The 18,469-nt window shown below is 43.2% G+C and overlaps 2 long non-coding RNA genes across 3 annotated transcripts in view; one reads left to right on the top strand and one right to left on the bottom strand.

Annotated features, from left to right (window-relative positions):
• The window catches only part of LOC122465001, a 173,362-nt gene that overhangs the window by 41,651 nt on the left and 113,242 nt on the right, over positions 1-18,469 (bottom strand). The window lies entirely within an intron of this gene.
• LOC122465002 lies at positions 4,706-8,056 on the top strand. The gene is made up of 2 exons (XR_006289503.1): positions 4,706-4,818; positions 6,816-8,056. It is a non-coding gene; the product is annotated as an uncharacterized LOC122465002 (long non-coding RNA).

The following is an 18,469-nucleotide window of genomic DNA, read 5'->3' as shown; positions in this document are numbered from 1 at the left end:
TTGGTATCCCACTGGGCTCCATCCTGGACCTCCTACTGTATTCTCTTTTCACTTATCCCTGGGTGACCTTCTCCATTCTCACATATTCAGTTTCCACATCTATGCTGAGGATTCACAAGTCTCCCTCTTTCAAACAGAACCTGTTTCCTTTTGTCCAATCACACATATCTGATTATCACTACAAAAGGTTTCCCCCCCCGCTCTCCTGCTGGTAATAGCTCACCTTAAGTGATTACTCTGGTTACAGTGTGTATGGTAACACCCATTGTTTCATGTTCTCTATGTATATAAATCTCCCCACTATATTTTCCACTGAATGCATCCGATGAAGTGAGCTGTAGCTCACGAAAGCTTATGCTCAAATAAATTGGTTAGTCTCTAAGGTGCCACAAGTACTCCTTTTCTTTTTGCGAATACAGACTAACACGGCTGATACTCTGAAACATATCTGACAGTCACCCAATGTATCATGCTCGATGGGTCGCCATCAGCTCATGCTGAGCGTGGCCAAAATTAAGCTCTTTATTTTTCTTTTCTTTCCAAAATGCTCTCTTTCTCCACTCTCTTCTCTCCTTCTCTGTTGACACAAAAAACATCCTTCTAGTTACAGAGGCTTCCAATCTTGGGTCATCTTTGACTTCCCCTCTCTAAATGTCCTTCTTGTCTCACTGTTCCTTAATCCATAATACATTGAAAGTCTACCTTTATGTTCCATCCTGATGGTATAAAGTTGCAGTGTTTACAACCCTTGCAATTTTACCACAAAAGTCACAATCTCTGGTGTTTTTCTTAAATCTCCTGTTGCTGAAACCATGTTACTATATGAGAATCGCATTTTTTTTTAAAGTAAGTTTCTAGCTCTTCTGATTGTGGAGGAAAAGATTGCAAATGTATGGGTGGGGTTATTTTTAATATTATTTATTAATTATTAATAATTTATTTTAGCCTAAAGGCTCAAAGAAGGCAATATTATTTTTCCAAACTTGATTTGGAAAATGATTATTTTGGGCCTGACTCATGATTTTGGAACACCTGAGGTTATCAATACTGCACTTGTCCACGCACCCTCATCATCTCCCATCTCAGTTTACCACAGCCTGTTTTTTAACTCCTTTAACCCACATTACTCCCATTTTTCTGTCCAGAATGAAGCTACTGAAACTGTACTTAATTGAAATGTCTCGTCATCTGTTCAAAACAGGCTGGCAGAACTAGGCCTCTGCCTACATACTGAATCTATTGGGTTTCTTTTTTTTAAATGCCTCCTATCATTCCACCACTTCACTTCACCCCACTCATAATCTTCACCATGCCCTTTCTCTCCTTTTGCCACTTCTGGCTGTGTGTCTTCTTTCATACTTTCTATTCTTGCCCCAGCCATCCAAATTTCCTCATAGAGTCACGTGGAGTGATTTGAGTCCTTCCATGAGGCTGATAAATTCATGTCAGCCAAACAGTTTCTCCACTTTAACGTTTTATTAATAGGAAAGAAGTGATGATGACAATGATTTTTAAAAGACCACCTCCAGTCTCCCAGTCTTCTCTTGTGTCTTTTGCTTTGTAAGCTCTTGGGGGCAGGGATTGTCTATACATTGAAGAGCACACTGCCAGTTCCCAACAAATAATAATAAAAAAAAAAAAGAGGCCCGTACTACAATGTCAGAAGGTTTCATGTCAGGACTGTGGTGCATCAGCAGAGTTTCCAGTAGGGAAGTTTATAAAATGCCAGCCCATATTATGCTCGACTCTTGCCAATTCTCTCTCACTTTCCTGAGCACCAAAATCACTGACAATTTTTTTAAAAACACAAAAATATTATCCTGAAATTTAGTTCTCAGATATTTCACTTCCTTTTGGCAACCATGTAGATACAAAATCCTGCAACTCAACTCTGTGTCTAGAGTAAGCCAAACACTCTATATTCACACACAAATTTTAAAATTAGGAAATGTAGGGAAATGCCCAAGAACTATCCAAGTTTACGTAATTCTAACTAGCAAAACAATATTCCTTTCCTATCAAGCTTCCTTCATCCTTATAAGCAAATCCAATTCAAAATGAGATCATGATGAAGTGATCTCATTCCAAATGTTACCCTATGCTTTTGGCAGCCTGGTAAAAACTCCCCTGGTTCTTGCAATGTGTTTCAAGCTCTTTGAATTTCTCTAGGGAGTTGACTCTCTGCTGAACAGCTCTCTGCAGCTCTAAATACACCAAAAGAGGAAAGGGGAGCAAATGGAGGGGTAAAATGAAAGTGTGAAAAGTGGGGATTCGTTGATAAAAATTGTCAGGCTGCCTGCAGTGGAGGCAAGAAGGGGTTGAGGGTAATAAAGCCAATTAGTGGAGCAAAGGATAAGAAATCACATTTGAAAATTATCACTCCTTTATTTAAGCAGCAAGGGAGAGATTAAAATATAGAAGTGATAATGGTATGCAGTTTGGAAAGGAGATGGTTGAGGACTGGATAGAAAAAGACATGATGAAATCTAACATTCTTCCCAGCTGCCTAAAATTAATACTCCTTTATTTCTGAACTTGCCTCCTGATTGATTATACCTCTCTTCTGATTCCTTTTACTTCCCCTGCTATCAGTGTGATTCTTGTACCAGTAAATGCTTCTCACTCATTTCTCTTTGACTTTTCATTATTTTATCTTCCATAATAAACTGCATTCCTAGATACTCTAACTCATCTTGTTCTATTTTCAGCTGCCTCACAAATGTTCAATGTCAAACATTACTTTAAAATAACATTGTTTTCTATTCTATTTTATAATTGATCATTTTATTTTGCTGGTATGATTCCATCTTGTTTCTGTATTTTATACGACTTGCTACTGGACAATAATAGTGCAAACGAGGTCATGATGTAAAACAGACTTGATTTAGATGCTGCTTATTCGATTTTAATCTTTTTTTAAAAAACACTGAAATCACTGAGTACGTAGCCAGCAGCTTTTTAATTGCGTTAATGTGCTTAAAAGTGAACACATTCACAGATTTCTTGTCTGGAATCCTACCGATGTCGTAGAGTGCTAACTACAGAACTTCTATCTTCTGCAGACAGACAGTATTCACTTGCTAACAATGTGGGTTAGATATTCAAAACCATGGATGACATTCCTAAAATCTAGCATTTAAATGTATACACTGAATTCCGGTTATTAGCAATCCTGATAAAGATAGTTGCTAATATCCAAATTGCGTATTATCATGCCACTTACTGACAAGTTTATTAGAATAGAAGTTCTACTTATAATGAATTTGCTGGCTCCAAATCCGATGCACGAGATGAACACACGTGCATGTTTCCAGGAGTACAGTGCACACACAGTACTGCTGTACACAATGTGCTTTATGCAGCGTTCATAATTCACTGAAGACTGTGCTGCACAGCTGTGCATGTCTGCTGTGGGTCATGGCTTCCAAAGGGCAGACATCTCTCTTGCCAATAAAGTGCAGGTTTTGGGGCCCCTGCATTAGTCTGGTGCTAAGCAAGTGTGAAGTTTGATGTCTCAAAATTTGTTGTTTCATGCATACCGAAGAATACAGTAGAACCTCAGAGTTACAGACACCTTGGGAATGGAGGTTGTCCATAACTCTGAACAAAGCACAGTGTGGACTCCAGATCCAGCAGCTGACACTCCAGGCCAAGATTCAGCAGCAGCTGAGCTCCTTACTCAACCCTGGCATGAGTTTGCAAGCTTGTCCCCCTCCCGGCGGGGAGGGGAAGAGAGGAGGGAGGGGTGTGTGTGTTTGTGCGCGTGTGTGTGAGAGAGTGAGTGAGAGAGAGAGAGAGAGAGGTGAAAGTTGCACAGACCCCAGTGCTTCTCCTGCTCTGCTGACTCCAGCTGCCTTGGGCGGGGGGGGGGGGGGGGGGGGGTAAGAGGGGGGGTTAGAGTAGGGACAGGCAGCCCACATGTGCCTATCTGTAAGATGCAATACAGGCCACAGTATACTACTTGTTTTTTTTGTTTGTTTTATTTTGTCTCTGCTGGAGCCTGATTGGTTACTTGCAGTTTCACATGGTGTCCAGTTGACTGATCAGTCTATAACTCTGGTGTTCGTATCTTTGAGGTTCTACTGTAGTGATAACATTTTGAATGAATGCAAGATTAGCACAAACCGAGCCCACAAGCATTAATGTGATGGCAAGAAGGTGAACAATGGTGAAGCCTCATTGTTCTGCTTTCAGCATAAGCTTGGTCAACATGCTCATCTGTTCAGGCCAATACTGAAACAGAAAGCATCAGACAGGGAAAAGAAGTTGTGACAGTTGTTCACAGTTTTACAAGACTATGATAAATTTTATACAAAGTATGTCTTGTGAGGTATTGTTTGAAAACTCAAACTGCCGAACATTATCGTCCTGGTAAAATATGTGTGGTAACATTGTATATAAAGTTATAAGATTCTACTGTACAAGGCATTTTCCAAGCCTGGGGATACAGCTTCAGAACAGTTCCCCCCGGAGACAAAAGGCTAGCCAACACCTCAGCCACGGTCAACAAAATCAAGTGGACTATCACCTAGCGAAGCAGCCATTTTTGGCAGGAATAGGGTGAATGAGAACTTTACATATTGGCAATAGAAACAGCTGGGGGTCCCATGTAAAAAGACTGTCTATTGCCTGAATCCCAGCTGGAGATAATCCTCAAAGAGGAGAGAAAGGTATAAGAATAGAGAACACACAACACAAATTACCTCTCTCCTCCCATTCTCTCTGCTTATGACTCAACAGCACCTGAAAGAACAGTGTACTGGTGGAGGGGTCCTGGCTTGGAGGCTTCCAGCCAGTAAAGACCGCAAAGAGCATATGGTGAGAAAAACCTTGGCACTGAATTTATTTAGCTTGCTAAATTAAATATTAGTCAGAATTGGTTACAAAGAAAATAAAAGATAAAATGCAAACTTTTATGATTCATTATTTGTAATCATTTAAAATCTATCTTTCTGTAGTTAATAAACATGTTTTATTGTTTTATCTAAACCAGAGTTTGGATTGAAGTGTTTGGCAACCTCCACTTGAGATAACAGGGTTTGTGCATATCATTTTCCATTGATGAAATGACAGACTTTATATGAGCTTGCATTGTCCAGTAGAGACCTGAGCAATAGAAGATGCACATTTCTGGGGAAGGTCAGGGACTGGGAATTTGCTGGTGTTACCCTCTATGTAACATGCATGACTGACCAGAGCATTCATGTAATTCAGCTGGGAGCTATTTTCCACGCTAGAGGCTGTGTGAGAGCAGGACCAGGAGTGGTTGCTCTTACAGCAAAGTAGTGTAAAAGGCACCCCAGATTGGAGAATTGAGGGGACACAGCTGTTCAACAGTCCAGATTGTACCTTGAGTAATAACAGAGGAATTCAACCATTCAGACGGCTGGCTCAGTCATTAGAAAGCCTGACACAACATAGTTCAGTGAAAGGAACACAGTGAGAAACTAGACCCTAACTTCTAACAGATGCTGACACCCTACCCAGCATTCTGGATGAGTTCCAGTCATGTAATGTCTTCAGTGCTGATGATACTGCTTTCTTCTACCAGCGCTTTCTGGATAGAGGCCTTGGTAGAAAAGAGTTTGCAGGAGGCAAAAAAGCTACAAACAACATTATACGGCTGTGTTGTGCAAGCATGGACAGGATGGAGAAACAGCCTCTCATGGTAATCAGAAAGAGCAAAAGCCCTCACTGTTTCCCTAAAGATCACTTGAAGATGCCTGTGATCTACTGGAACTCCGCTAATGTCTGGATGACTAGCTCATTGTTTCAAGAGTAGCCTTAGATGGAACAGGGAGCTGCACGTACCAGACTGTCACATGTACCTGGTGATTGACAATTGCCCAGCTCATTCATTCAATGTAAAGCTGTTGCACATTGTGTTAAATTTTTGCCTTCCAACACAACCTCAGTCATGCAGCCATTAGATGTCCTTAAAAATTTCAAAGGCCACTCCTGCACTTGTCTGTATGGCTGAATCATTGCATTTTTCAGTACTAACCCACACCTTTGAGCACTAGATATGGGGGGTGGGGAAGGCAGTAAGACAAACAAATGACACACTGTCATAAATATAAAGGGAAGGCTAACCACCTTTAAATCCTTCCTGGCCAGAGGAAATAACCCTTTCACCTGTAAAGGGTTAAGAAGCTAAAGATAACCACACTGACACCTGACCAAAATGACCAATGAGGAGACAAGATACTTTCAAAGGTGGAGCGGGGGCAGGGGGAAACAAAGGGTTCTCTCTGTCTGTGTGTTGCTTTTGCCAGGACCAGAGCAGGAATGCAGGTCAGCCCTTTACAGGAGTTCTAATAAGCAATCTAGTTAGATAAGCGTAAGATTCTGTTTTGTTTAAATGGCTGATAAAATAGGTTGTGCTGAATGGAATGTATATTTCTGTTTTTGTGTCTTTTTGTAACTTAAGGTTTTGCCTAGAGTGATTCTCTATGTTTTGAATCTGATTACCCTGTAAGGTATTTACCATCCTGATATTACAGAGGTGATTCTTTTTTACTTTTTCTTCTATTAAAATTCTTCTTTTAAGAAACTGAATACTCTTTTCATTGTTCTTAAGATCCAAGGGTTTGGGTCTGTGTTCACCTATGCAAATTGGTGAGGATTTTTATCAAGGGTCTGGGAGGATTTTGGGGGGAAAGACGTTTCCAAGCGGGCTCTTTCCCTATTATATATTTGTTAGACGCTTGGTGGTGGCAGCATTAAAGTCCAGGGGCAAAAGGTAAAATAGTTTGTACCTTGGGGAAGTTTTAACCTAAGCTGGTAAAAATAAGCTTAGGGGGTTTTTCATGCAGGTCCCCACATCTGTACCCTAGTGTTCAGAGTGGGGAAGGAACCTTGACACACTCCTTGATTCACTTCATCTTCCTAAGGATTCCTAGGCCACTGTTGTTCCCCAGACTGTTTACAACTGCTTTAGAAAGGGAGTATTTGTATCCACCACAGACAGTGCTGGGTTGGTGGATGTCTGTGTGCTGGGTCACATTGCCATTCCTGATGATCTGACAGCAGAGGAATTTGAGGCCTTCTGGCAGTCATGTGGAGACAGCAGGTGAGCTCACTGATGTGGAACTTCTCAAGACAGTCACAGATGCTAAGCACCCACCGGTTGAAGAGGCACAAGAGGATAGCGCATCACACGAGAACCTGAAGAGCCTTCTCTTCAAGAACAGATATGTGCTGTGTACATTTTCCACAGGATATGCCAGAATTGTGGCTTTGAAATTGGCTATGAAGCTGACCAAAAACTGAGAGGGATTTACAGATCAAGGTGGCAAATTGTAAAAAGCCCACAACATAGGACAAAATTAAAAAATTACTTGCTGTTTCATTTTGTGTGACATACCTGGAGCATTGATGGTAAGTATAATGACATTCCTTTTTTATTTTACACAGGTCTGTCCTGTAAACAGCTGGCAGGGAGGGAACATAAAGTCTGAATGTGAACAGACTTTACCAGTTATTTCAGGCAACTACATAAGGTATTTTTGCAGTACTAAAGGAAACTATTATTGTATGTTTGGATTTTTCATGTTTATTTTCAACACTGTATCAAACATAAATTTTGTTGACTAATATATGCTGGGCTATATTTATCAGTCGATCAATCAATAGATAAATATATGCTGAGCTGTATCTATCTGTCACTAGATGTTGGTAAATCACATTACCAACATACATTATCCACACCATATATATTTTATTAGTATGTATATGTAATGGGGTGCTCACCGCGCCCCACTGGGTTCAGTCTTCTGACCCCATTCCTCAATGAGTAAGGAGCACTCCAAGCTGGTGCAACACCCATGCTCTTTATTCCTGTGTCCAGTCCCCACCACCAAGCTCCAACTATTTACAGATTATTTACAGGTTTGGCCTAGCACAGGCCTCAGTGGCAACAGGCTCCTGTATCCTTCTGAGCCTACTCTCCCATCCTGGTCTCCGTCTCCATCCCCATCCCCTGACTCATTTCCTCCGAAGCTTTTAACCCTCTGTTAACGAGGCTGGCAGGTGTGGTCAGTTTCCAGGCCAGTCCCAGCTAGTGGCCCAGCCCCAACCCATTTCCCCTGATTGGGGCTGGAGTGGCAGGAGCTGATTAGGGCTTCCTCTGCAGTGCCCTGCCACACACCTCCCCCACTAAGTAACTGCTGGTTCAGCCCCTTCTCCCCCTCCACTAGGATATTGGAGCAGCCTACTGCCATCCGCTAAGAGGTCCCCAGGATCCCCCTCACTGAGTTTGTCAGTTCCTCACCCACAGTGTGTTGGGGGTGGACCACCCTATAGTTCTACTCCTGCCCAGAGGTTGGCACACCAATCATAACTTAGCCCTCCCAGCTGCTCCCAATTCTTGCCTGGTTGGGGAGCCGGGTGGGCCTGGCCCCTGCGACGGCCTTCCTGGGCCTCTGGTGCAGGTAGCAAGCCCCAAGGGGGCCTGACCCTCCTTGCCTGGAGGATCTCCCTGTTGGCATTCCCCAGGGCTTTCCCCCCTTTAAACCTCCTTCAGTTGCTCGCTCTCCCCTTCTTTCTTGTCTTCCCTCTGGCTGTGTTATCTAGTACCTGCTTCTGTCTTCTGGGGACCTGGGGCTGAGGGGCATTAGGGTTTCCCCCCCTTTTCTGGGGGCTCCTCCCTTCTCCCACCCGAGGGTCTCCTCCCATGGCCGTTTTTCCCCTTGGGAGGGGGAACCCAATCTGTCCCCACCACAACAGGGTACAGCAGCCCGTCTATTAACCCCACCTGTTGCCAGGCAAATCTGCCCCCAACCTCCAGGGACACCTGTGCCACGGGACAGGGCCTCCAATCCCCATGGATGCATTCGAGCATCATTCATCTCCCGGGGATAAACCAGTGCAGTTTCACCAGCCTGCACTGAATGAGGGAGTGGGCCGAGGACATATCAAACAAACCCTTCTGGGGCTTCCTCCCCACCTGTATAGGGATGGTGGCCAGCCCTCACCCCTGTTTCTTTGCTCCCCCACTCATCCAACCACAAAATTTGGCAAGCCCACAGTCTATCACTGGGCAGTCCCGGGATATGTGTCCCTGCTGCCCGCAACACCAGCAGACCAGTTGACCTGGGCGACTGGGGACCTCCATTAGCCTCCTCTCTCTTTTTCTCCAGGCCTCTTCCAGGGGGAGGTTCTCGGGGCTTCTTCCCCCAGTCCAGGTCACGGCCTGTCCGTGCCTCCCTTTGGGTAAAGTCCACCTCGACATACTCCTCCGTCATTTTGATGGCGGCATCCACGGTCGTCGGCTGGTGCCTCCAGACCCAGACCCGCATGTTCTCTGGGAGGCCCTACACAAATTGCTCGAGAATCACCTGGTCCATTATTTCTCCCACCATCGGGCCGTAGCCACCATGTAGCTCAATCAGTCAATTTTTGGGCAAAAGCTCAGGGCCACAAGCCCCCTGTCCACCGGGCTGCCCAAAAAACTTTTGCCTGTACTTCTCAGCCGACAGCCCCATCCAGTCCAGGACAGCTGCCTTCACCTTCTCATAATCTTTGGCCTGGTCATTGCTTCAGGCCATGTAGGCCACCTGCGCCTTGCCGGCTAGATAAGGAGCCTGTCTTAGTGCCCACTTCGCCTTATCCCAGCCCGCACCCATGGCTACCTGTTCAAAAGTACATAGGAAAGCATCGGGGTCATAGTCGGGGCCCATTTTACAGAGACCCAGCCATCACATGATTTCCATCACCGCTCGGGGGACTCATCACCCAGTGCAGCAGGTGCTGCTGTATATTGGCCTGCTGCCGGATGAAGTCTGGAGGGGTTTTTTTTGTTCAGCCTGCCACACGAGTACGGCCTACCTCTCGGCCTGGTGGGACTAGTGGAAAGCCTGCAGGGTCTTCTGCAGCTCCTCCTGCTGCTTAGCTAACCACTGCACCATGCCCTCCATTCTCTCGGGTTGCCACTCCCTAGTGGTGGCTTTCAGATCCAGACAAGCTCTCACATGTAACAGGGTGCTCAGCGCATCCCACTGGGTTCAGTCTCCTGGCCCTGCTCCCCAATGAGTCAGGAGCACTCCAAGCTGGTGCAACACCCATGCTCTTTATTCCTGTGTCCAGTCCCCACCACCAAGCTCCAACTATTTACAGATTATTTACAGGTTTGGCCTAGCACAGGCTTCAGTGTCAACAGGGTGGCAGGCTCCTGGCTCCTCCTGAGCCTACTCTCCCCTCCTGGTCTCCTTGGACTCACTTCCTCCCAAGCTTTTAAAGCCCCTGTTAACGAGGCTGGCAGGTGTAGTCAGTTTCCAGGCCAGTCCCAGCTAGTGGCCCAGCTCCAACCTATTTCCCCTGATTGGGGCTGGGGTGCCAGGAGCTGATTAGGGCTTCCCCTACAGCACCCTGTCACAGTATATTACACACACAATAGTAGTTATATAGCCTAACTTGGACTACACTTTTTATATAATCCTGCTCAGGTATGCTAAGTATCCGATAACCCCTTGCATTCACTGAAGTTAGCTTTGGCTTAAGTAGATAAGCAAACTTTCAGGATCAGGACATATGAATATTTTACCATAGCAACAGATATGGAGTTACTCTCATGGGAAAGTACTGAAATGTCCCAAAGGAAAAGGACAAGATATATAATTGCTTTAGCTTGGTACAAACCTAGGAGGTTCCTTCACAGACCAGTACCTGGAATGCTAGTAGACAAAACAAAAATAAGGAAAGGAACAGAACAAGTTGGGATGAACTGATGGGCTGGATTTCAGTGACATGTAAAGAGATGTGTAACTTGTAAAGTCATCCCATAAGTAATCATCCCATGTGTAGCTTTGGGAGCAAACCTTCTGTGTAAGGTGAATGTAACAACACTTCAGGGGGTGGCTTCCCAGAGGCTGAACCTTTTTCCTATACTATATTATTACTGGCTTATATGGTCAAGAGAGGGAGCCTGGAGCACAAGGCCTGATGCAAGGCCTGAACCAAAGTCAGCATACTATGAGCCAAAGTCAGGCCCTGTAATAAAGCAGATGCTTGCTTACAAGTTCACTGTCCAGTACATGAACATGGTAAAAACATGGCTAGCATTGCTAAAAACACAGGCATTCCTAAAAAGTACAAGGCACAGAGTATTCATGTAAGCACATTCCAGAAGGCTTGTACAGATACACTCTGACAAAGTTATGGCATAAACACAATACTAAGAGATGGCACAGGAACATACTGACCCCAAGTAAAACAAGGATGGGTCCACAGGATAGTCGGATGGATGGAGATGTTTTGTACAAACCAACAGATACAAGGTGTAGGGCTGGTAACTCACTACATCAGGAGTATAACATGCAATTTGTTTATATCAATGTATAAAAGAATCATTGAATGCCAGGGTTGGAAGGGAGCTCAGGAGGTCATCTAGTCCAACCCCCTGCTCAAAGCAGGACCAATCCCCAATTTTTGCCCCAGATCCCAAATGGCCCCCTCAATGATTGAATTCACAACCCTGGGTTTAGCAAGCTAATGCTCAAACCACTGAGCTTAGTATGGCCATTATTTTTTCAAAATATCTATATGTGGCTAAGGATTTTTGCTACACTGTGACTACCACTTCTGTTCTTGCTTACCTTAATAACTATCAATGCATGACAGTGATCACAACCCAGTTGAATGGATTAGCTTTGATGTCTATTCAAGAGCTGATCCAAGATACTAAGAAAACAAAACAAACAAACAAACAAGAAAGAGAGATACTTTGTTGCACAATGCATAATTAAACTCTGAAACTCATTGCAACAAGATATCACAAAGGCCAAAGGCTTAGTAAATTCAAAGAGGGACTCAACATTTATTCAAATAATAAGAATACCCATAGCTGCATTAGTGAGGAAAAAAGATTTTTTAAATATAAGGATATATGTATCAAAGCCAATCACTTGTTGACAAGCTGAGGAAGAAATATTCCCTAAGAGCAGGTCATTCCATGATTTCTTATATCTTCCTTTGCAACATTTGGTACTGGTCACTGCCAGAGATAGGATGATGGACTATTGATCTGATTGAATATGCCAGTTCTTACTCTCCTAACAACTAATAGAAAGTATATTATAAGGTCTTGTAATTGTTGGGAGTCTGACTCTTGATTTTTAAACAGTTGGGATAGACATAATTTAATGAGTCTGATATGATTTAAAGTGTTATGGTTTGGGCATATGAGCTGCATTCTCATTGTAGCTCACATATTAAGTATAAGTATACATCAATAAAGCTCAGACAAAGAATTAGACATCCACAGTCCCAGAGAGGGACAAAATAGTTACAGAATGACTTCCTGATGCAAGCATTACAGTGAAACGACATCATGATGTTGGGTATTGTAATGCAGCATCATAACACTGTGTAATAGAGCTGGACTCACCCAGTGGTGCCTCCTGCTGGTCCTCCTTGGGAATTAGCTCACCAGCCTCTGGAGCGCACTCTGCTGTCTGGTGATCCACCTGTCACTGGTCCCCGTGTCCCTCCTGGAGCCGGTGCCCTTTTGTCTGGGGTGCTGCCGCTCTGGCAGAAGCCCCTCAGTCTCAGGGTCTCCCCACCCAGGGGAACCCCCCCACCCACTATCCCCACTTCACCTCAGTCGTGGCTACTGCCAGTCCTCACTTAGCCCCGCTCCCTGGGCAGACTGCAGTGTATCAGCCACTCATCACAGGCGAAGGGGTTTGGACCTGCTGCCACCGTCTACCCACGGGCTGCCCCCTTGCAATCCCAGTACCTAATAGGCCCTAATCTAGGCCTTGCAGCCTGGCAGTTTCCAGGCCAGAGCTCCCCTAGCCTTTTCCCCTCAGCCCTGCCCCAATCTAGGTATTCACTCAGGTCCCTGCAGCCAGGCCCTTCCCTCTCTGAACGCAGAGAGAAACTCTGGCTAAGCTTCAGCCTAGCAGCCCCTTTATAGGCCCAGCTGTGGCCATTTCCCCAATCAGCCTAGCTTTTCTTGCCCTCATCCCTGGTTCTCTCCCAGGGTTGGCTTTTCAGCCCCACAGGGCAGGAGCGGGTAACCACCCCGCTACACACTGATATTGAAACACAACTTTTGGATGTTGCATTATAACAATTAAGAATTGTCTGTAATATACACTCCTTTCTTCCTGGGTCTGCAAAAATTTCAGAGGGATTCTCACAAGCCCATAAGATACTTCAGTCAAGACTGGTAACTGCACAAGCAAAGAGCGTACAGTAATGCCCACAAAGAATTATATGAAGCTCTACAACCACAAATTGAGTATAACTGCTGTATTAAAATGGCCCTATATTGTGCGTGTGTGCATGCGTGCGCACTCAGTATATGTCAGATATTTTGAAGCAAACAAGCTAAAAGCGTGTTTCAACTTGCAAAATTGCTATGAGTTTCTCCTACATATTTCCATAAAAGGAACAAATAACTAAGACCTAAGAAGAAATGAGACTCCAAATCACCAGTTGGGAAGTTCTGAAGTCTCCCATAAAAACTAGTCACCAAAATGCCTGGTTGATAGTTTAAGTAGCTGTGGAAATCTACAAATAGAGATAGCCAGATTTTCACCACTCATTTAATTTTAACCATTTTAGTTTGACTTCTCGGTGCAAAAAGAACATAACCGTACATCTACAGTGAATGGGATGATTTATAGCTTCTCCAAGTCTGGCAATCAGGACACAAGACCAATCTCATTCCTGGTGTAAACATCACTGTAGTCAGTCAAGGAACACTAAGGATGAATTTGGCTTCACAATGTCCCAGGAAACTACGCAAAAAAACATTCTTTCAAATTATTTTTCTAAGGGGGTACTTTTCTTTAACAGTTTGCTGCAGTTTTAGATTGAGTTGTGAATAGCAGATACTAAATTAACTTTTCATAGTAGCAGCTGTGTTAATCTGTATCCGCAAAAAGAAAAGGAGTACTTGTGGCACCTTAGAGACTAACAAATTTATTTGAGCATAAGCTTTTGTGAGTGAGCTGTAGCTCACAAAAGCTTATGCTCAAATAAATTTGTTAGTCTCTAAAGTGCCACAAGTACTCCTTTAAATTAACTTTGTAAGTTTCAGCCCACATTTTCCTTTAGCTAGAGACCCAACAAGGGGACTGGTTGTTCACAGGGTAATTCAGCCTCAGTTATTGATTTTATTTACATGTAGATATTATCCGAATATAATTAACTTTGGAAAACTCCACCAAGTGTGAGCAAAGGTGTTAGTGTCTGATGTATCTTAAGTATCCATCATGATAGAATCTAAGTACTGGTGGAATTGGTTAATTCTAATCACTCAGCTCAGATATAGCACTTCGAGATCAATATCATTATTTTAATTTGCAGCCTCATTCCTTAATATTCCTTCTGCATTTGTTACCATCACTTTTGAGAAGTTCCACTGTAAAATACCAGTGAAACATTCTTAACAGCAGTGCATATAGACGAGGAGACGGCTCTGTGTAATGCTTGGGACCACTGAACTGCTGGTACCTCCTTTCCCAAGGAAGTTTCCTCTAGTCCTCAAGGAATTACACTTTTCTAGTCAAGGTAGTATCAAAGGGATTTCAGGCAAGTATGAGATCATCACTTTAGTATCCTTCATGTAAGTATGAGATTATTGCTTTAATATTCAACTTGATATGGAATTTTTGTCTGTCCACATCCAGGCATCCAATCCACATACTATTGAGACAAAATTACTTGTTTTCAGTCTTCTCAGTATGTTGCCCTGCATGTCTAATTGAGTCACTCTAAACCTAAATAATTCTCCCTTCGTTACTAAGTCTACCAAGCTAACAAGTTATGAGAGCACGTGCTCTATGTATCTATGGTCATATCTTGCAATGCAAGAAAATTAAAAAGGAATGAGGCTGTAAATGAAAAGGCTGTTATAAATGAATCTCCTCTAAGTGATGTATGTGATAGAAGTGATTAGCATTAACTGATCTTCTTGAAGAACGTACAAGTATAATTCATTATAATGGCTTAGAAGTGCAATTAGTGAACTATAGTGTAAATGACACTGCTGTTCATAGAGCTACCCATAAGAGTAATTATATTTTGAAAACTACTTAGTGAAAAATTGATTGAATGGGTCCTATGGGTAAAGATAATTGAGATAAAAATATGTAAACAAAATGCTCCTTAATAAGTTTTATGGCAAATTTATATATTTACCTGGTTAGCAAGACTGGGAATTTAAATCAGGAATAAATGTGTGGGATTTTTTGTTTTGTATTTATTTTGGGTTTTTTTAAGATGCATTTAAATGAAAATTTTATAGCATCACAAAACCATGTGTGACATTGCATAGTAAAATTTGCAGTGATTTCCCCCAGTAATGTAGTTCGGAAAGAAAGAGTCCTCTCGCCTCAATCTTTTAACTACAAGGAGCTACCACTTGAGATCAGTGTGGCACGCAGTAGATCAGAACCACAGTAGCTGCACTGCGCTGGCTGTATTAGTGCCTGTGGCATTACCACCCTTCTCCAAGTCAGAAGTGACCATATATCTATATATATTCCATCCGGAGAACCACTCCTGAAACAGAGACTAGAAGTTGAAAGAAAATTTGTTTCCATGTTCTGTTGCTTTTCTTGCTTTTTCAACACAGTATTTCCATTCTTTTATTCCCTTCTCTTATCTTTTCTACCTCCCAGTACCAATCTTTTTAAAAATCTCTACTTATTTCCTTTCTAGCTACTATTACCTATCCCCATTTTATGTTCTCTTCTCTCCCCCTACTTTCTTGTCTTCTCCCTCTTTCTCTGAGCACCTTAATCTTTCTCCTTTCTACTTACTCCTGAGTCATGACACCTGTGTCTATTCCCTTCCATAAGACCCCTCTCCACCAATCTTTCCCCACAGCTCCCTCTTCCCAGGACTATTTTGCCCTTTCCCATGATGTCATTTCTCCAATTTCTCTTCCTCTCCCTACCCTCTCCTCCCTCTTCCCCAGACTATTTTGCCCTCTCCCTTGATCTCATTTCTCCAATTTCTCTTCCTCTCCCTGCCCTGACATTACCCCCTCCAGCAATCCCAGACTTCCAGAAATAGGCTTCTAGTGGGTGCAGAGATTTTAGGGAATATAGGCCTCTTCTTATGTTTCTGTCTCCCAGTCAGCCTAGAGAGATTTCTGCTATGCACACACCCTCCTTTAGGTTGAATTTTCATGCAGTCTGGCACACAAATTACTTCAGGGCACATCAAACCCCAGATAGCAGCAGATTGCGTGAGGATTTGGAGAGGGAAAGCGATCTCCAGAGTTATGAGGAACATGCACTGAAGTGTCGGGAGCCTCGTACAATACTTGAGCAACAAATTTAGGAGGATTTCAAGGCACGCCTGGAAATGCAGCTACCTATCAAGTATATGCTAAAAGCTGTCCTGATTGTACTCAGTTTTAACATGCTAGTATTTAGCACTGTTTTTAACTGCTGCAGTCTAATGCTGGAGTAAGAAACAGATACACATCACAGGTCAGTGTGAGTTGTGAAAGAAAAACAATGAGCATATTTCTGCAAAACATCCTGATAAATATGTTTCTCTCTAAGGCTAAATAAAGATCACTTTAAATTGTCCACCCTCAGTATATGAAGTAACCCACATTTGTTCAGAAACACTTTTCATGGCTGATCAGTGCCTGAGTATTTTTCCACTGTGAAGCAGCGTTCTCAAGTGTCAAATGTTCAGGGCTAGCTACTGTTATTCAGCTCTCAGCACGCACACATGCACAGTTATTTTAGGAGATCAGGGATTATGCTCAGATTTTATTAAATCAAGCGTTTTCATTTTTTAAAGATAATTTAGGATATTACCCTTTGGAATTATAACACCAAGTTTTAGAAAGAACGTGACTGAAAAATTATAGCCATACTATTAGCTTCTGAAGTTTGCTTTTAATTATATATCTTATGTAAGATAGATGTGTGTGCCCCCCTGCACACAAACTCACTCTCCTGCTGGTAATAGCCCATCCAAAGTGACCACTCTCTTTACAATGTGTATGATAATCAAGTTGGGCCATTTCCAGCACAAATCCAGGTTTTCTCACCCCCCCCCCTTTTTTCCAAAAACCATACACACAAACTCACTCTCCTGCTGATAGAGCCAGAAGAGTTCCCAGAAGTCACCTACTACAGGACAGGCCTAACAAAGAAAATAACAGAACGCCACTAGCCATCACCTTCAGCCCCCAACTAAAACCCCTCCAACGCATTATTAAGGATCTACAACCTATCCTGAAGGATGACCCAACACTCTCACAAATCTTGGGAGACAGGCCAGTCCTTGCCTACAGACAACCCCCCAACCTGAAGCAAATACTCACCAACAACCACATACCACACAACAGAACCACTAACCCAGGAACCTATCCTTGCAACAAAGCCTGTTGCCAACTGTGCCCACATATCTATTCAGGGGACACCATCACAGGGCCTAATAACATCAGCCACACTATCAGAGGCTCGTTCACCTGCACATCCACCAATGTGATATATGCCATCATGTGCCAGCAATGCCCCTCTGCCATGTATATTGGTCAAACTGGACAGTCTCTACGTAAAAGAATAAATGGACACAAATCAGATGTCAAGAATTATAACATTCATAAACCAGTCAGAGAACACTTCAATCTCTCTGGTCACGCAATTACAGACATGAAGGTCGCTATCTTACAACAAAAAAAACTTCAAATCCAGACTCCAGCGAGAAACTGTTGAATTGGAATTCATTTGCAAATTGGATACTATTAATTTAGGCTTAAATAGAGACTGGGAGTGGCTAAGTCATTATGCAAGGTAGCCTATTTCCCCTTGTTCTTTCCTACCCCCCCCCCAGACGTTCTGGTTAAACTTGGATTTATGCTGGAAATGGCCCACCTTGATTATCATACACATTGTAAGGAGAGTGGTCAGTTTGGATGAGCTATTACCAGCAGGAGAGTGAGTTTGTGTGTGTATGGGGGTGGGGGGGTGAGAAAACCTGGATTTGTGCTGGAAATGGCCCACCTTGATTATCATGCACATTGTAGGGAGAGTGGTCACTTTGGATAAGCTATTACCAGCAGGAGAGTGAGTTTGTGTGTGTGTGTTTGGGGGGGGGGGTGAGAAAACCTGGATTTGTGCTGGAAATGGCCCACCTTGATTTTCATAACCATTGTAAAGAGAGTGGTCACTTTGGATGGGCTATTACCAGCAGGAGAGTGAGTTTGGGGGAGGGTGAGAAAACCTGGATTTGTGCTGGAAATGGCCCAACTTGATTATCATACACATTGTAAGGAGAGTGATCACTTTAGATAAGTTATTACCAGCAGGAGAGTGAGGTGGGAGAAGGTATTGTTTCATGGTCTCTGTGTATATAATGTCTTCTGCAGTTTCCACAGTATGCATCCGATGAAGCGAGCTGTAGCTCACGAAAGCTTATGCTCAAATAAATTGGTTAGTCTCTAAGGTGCCACAAGTACTCCTTTTCATTTTTTTTTGGTTTACTATAT

Source organism: Chelonia mydas, chromosome 3, assembly GCF_015237465.2.
Source record: "Chelonia mydas isolate rCheMyd1 chromosome 3, rCheMyd1.pri.v2, whole genome shotgun sequence".
Taxonomy (NCBI): domain Eukaryota; kingdom Metazoa; phylum Chordata; order Testudines; family Cheloniidae; genus Chelonia; species Chelonia mydas.
This window is presented reverse-complemented; position numbering and strand designations above follow the sequence as displayed.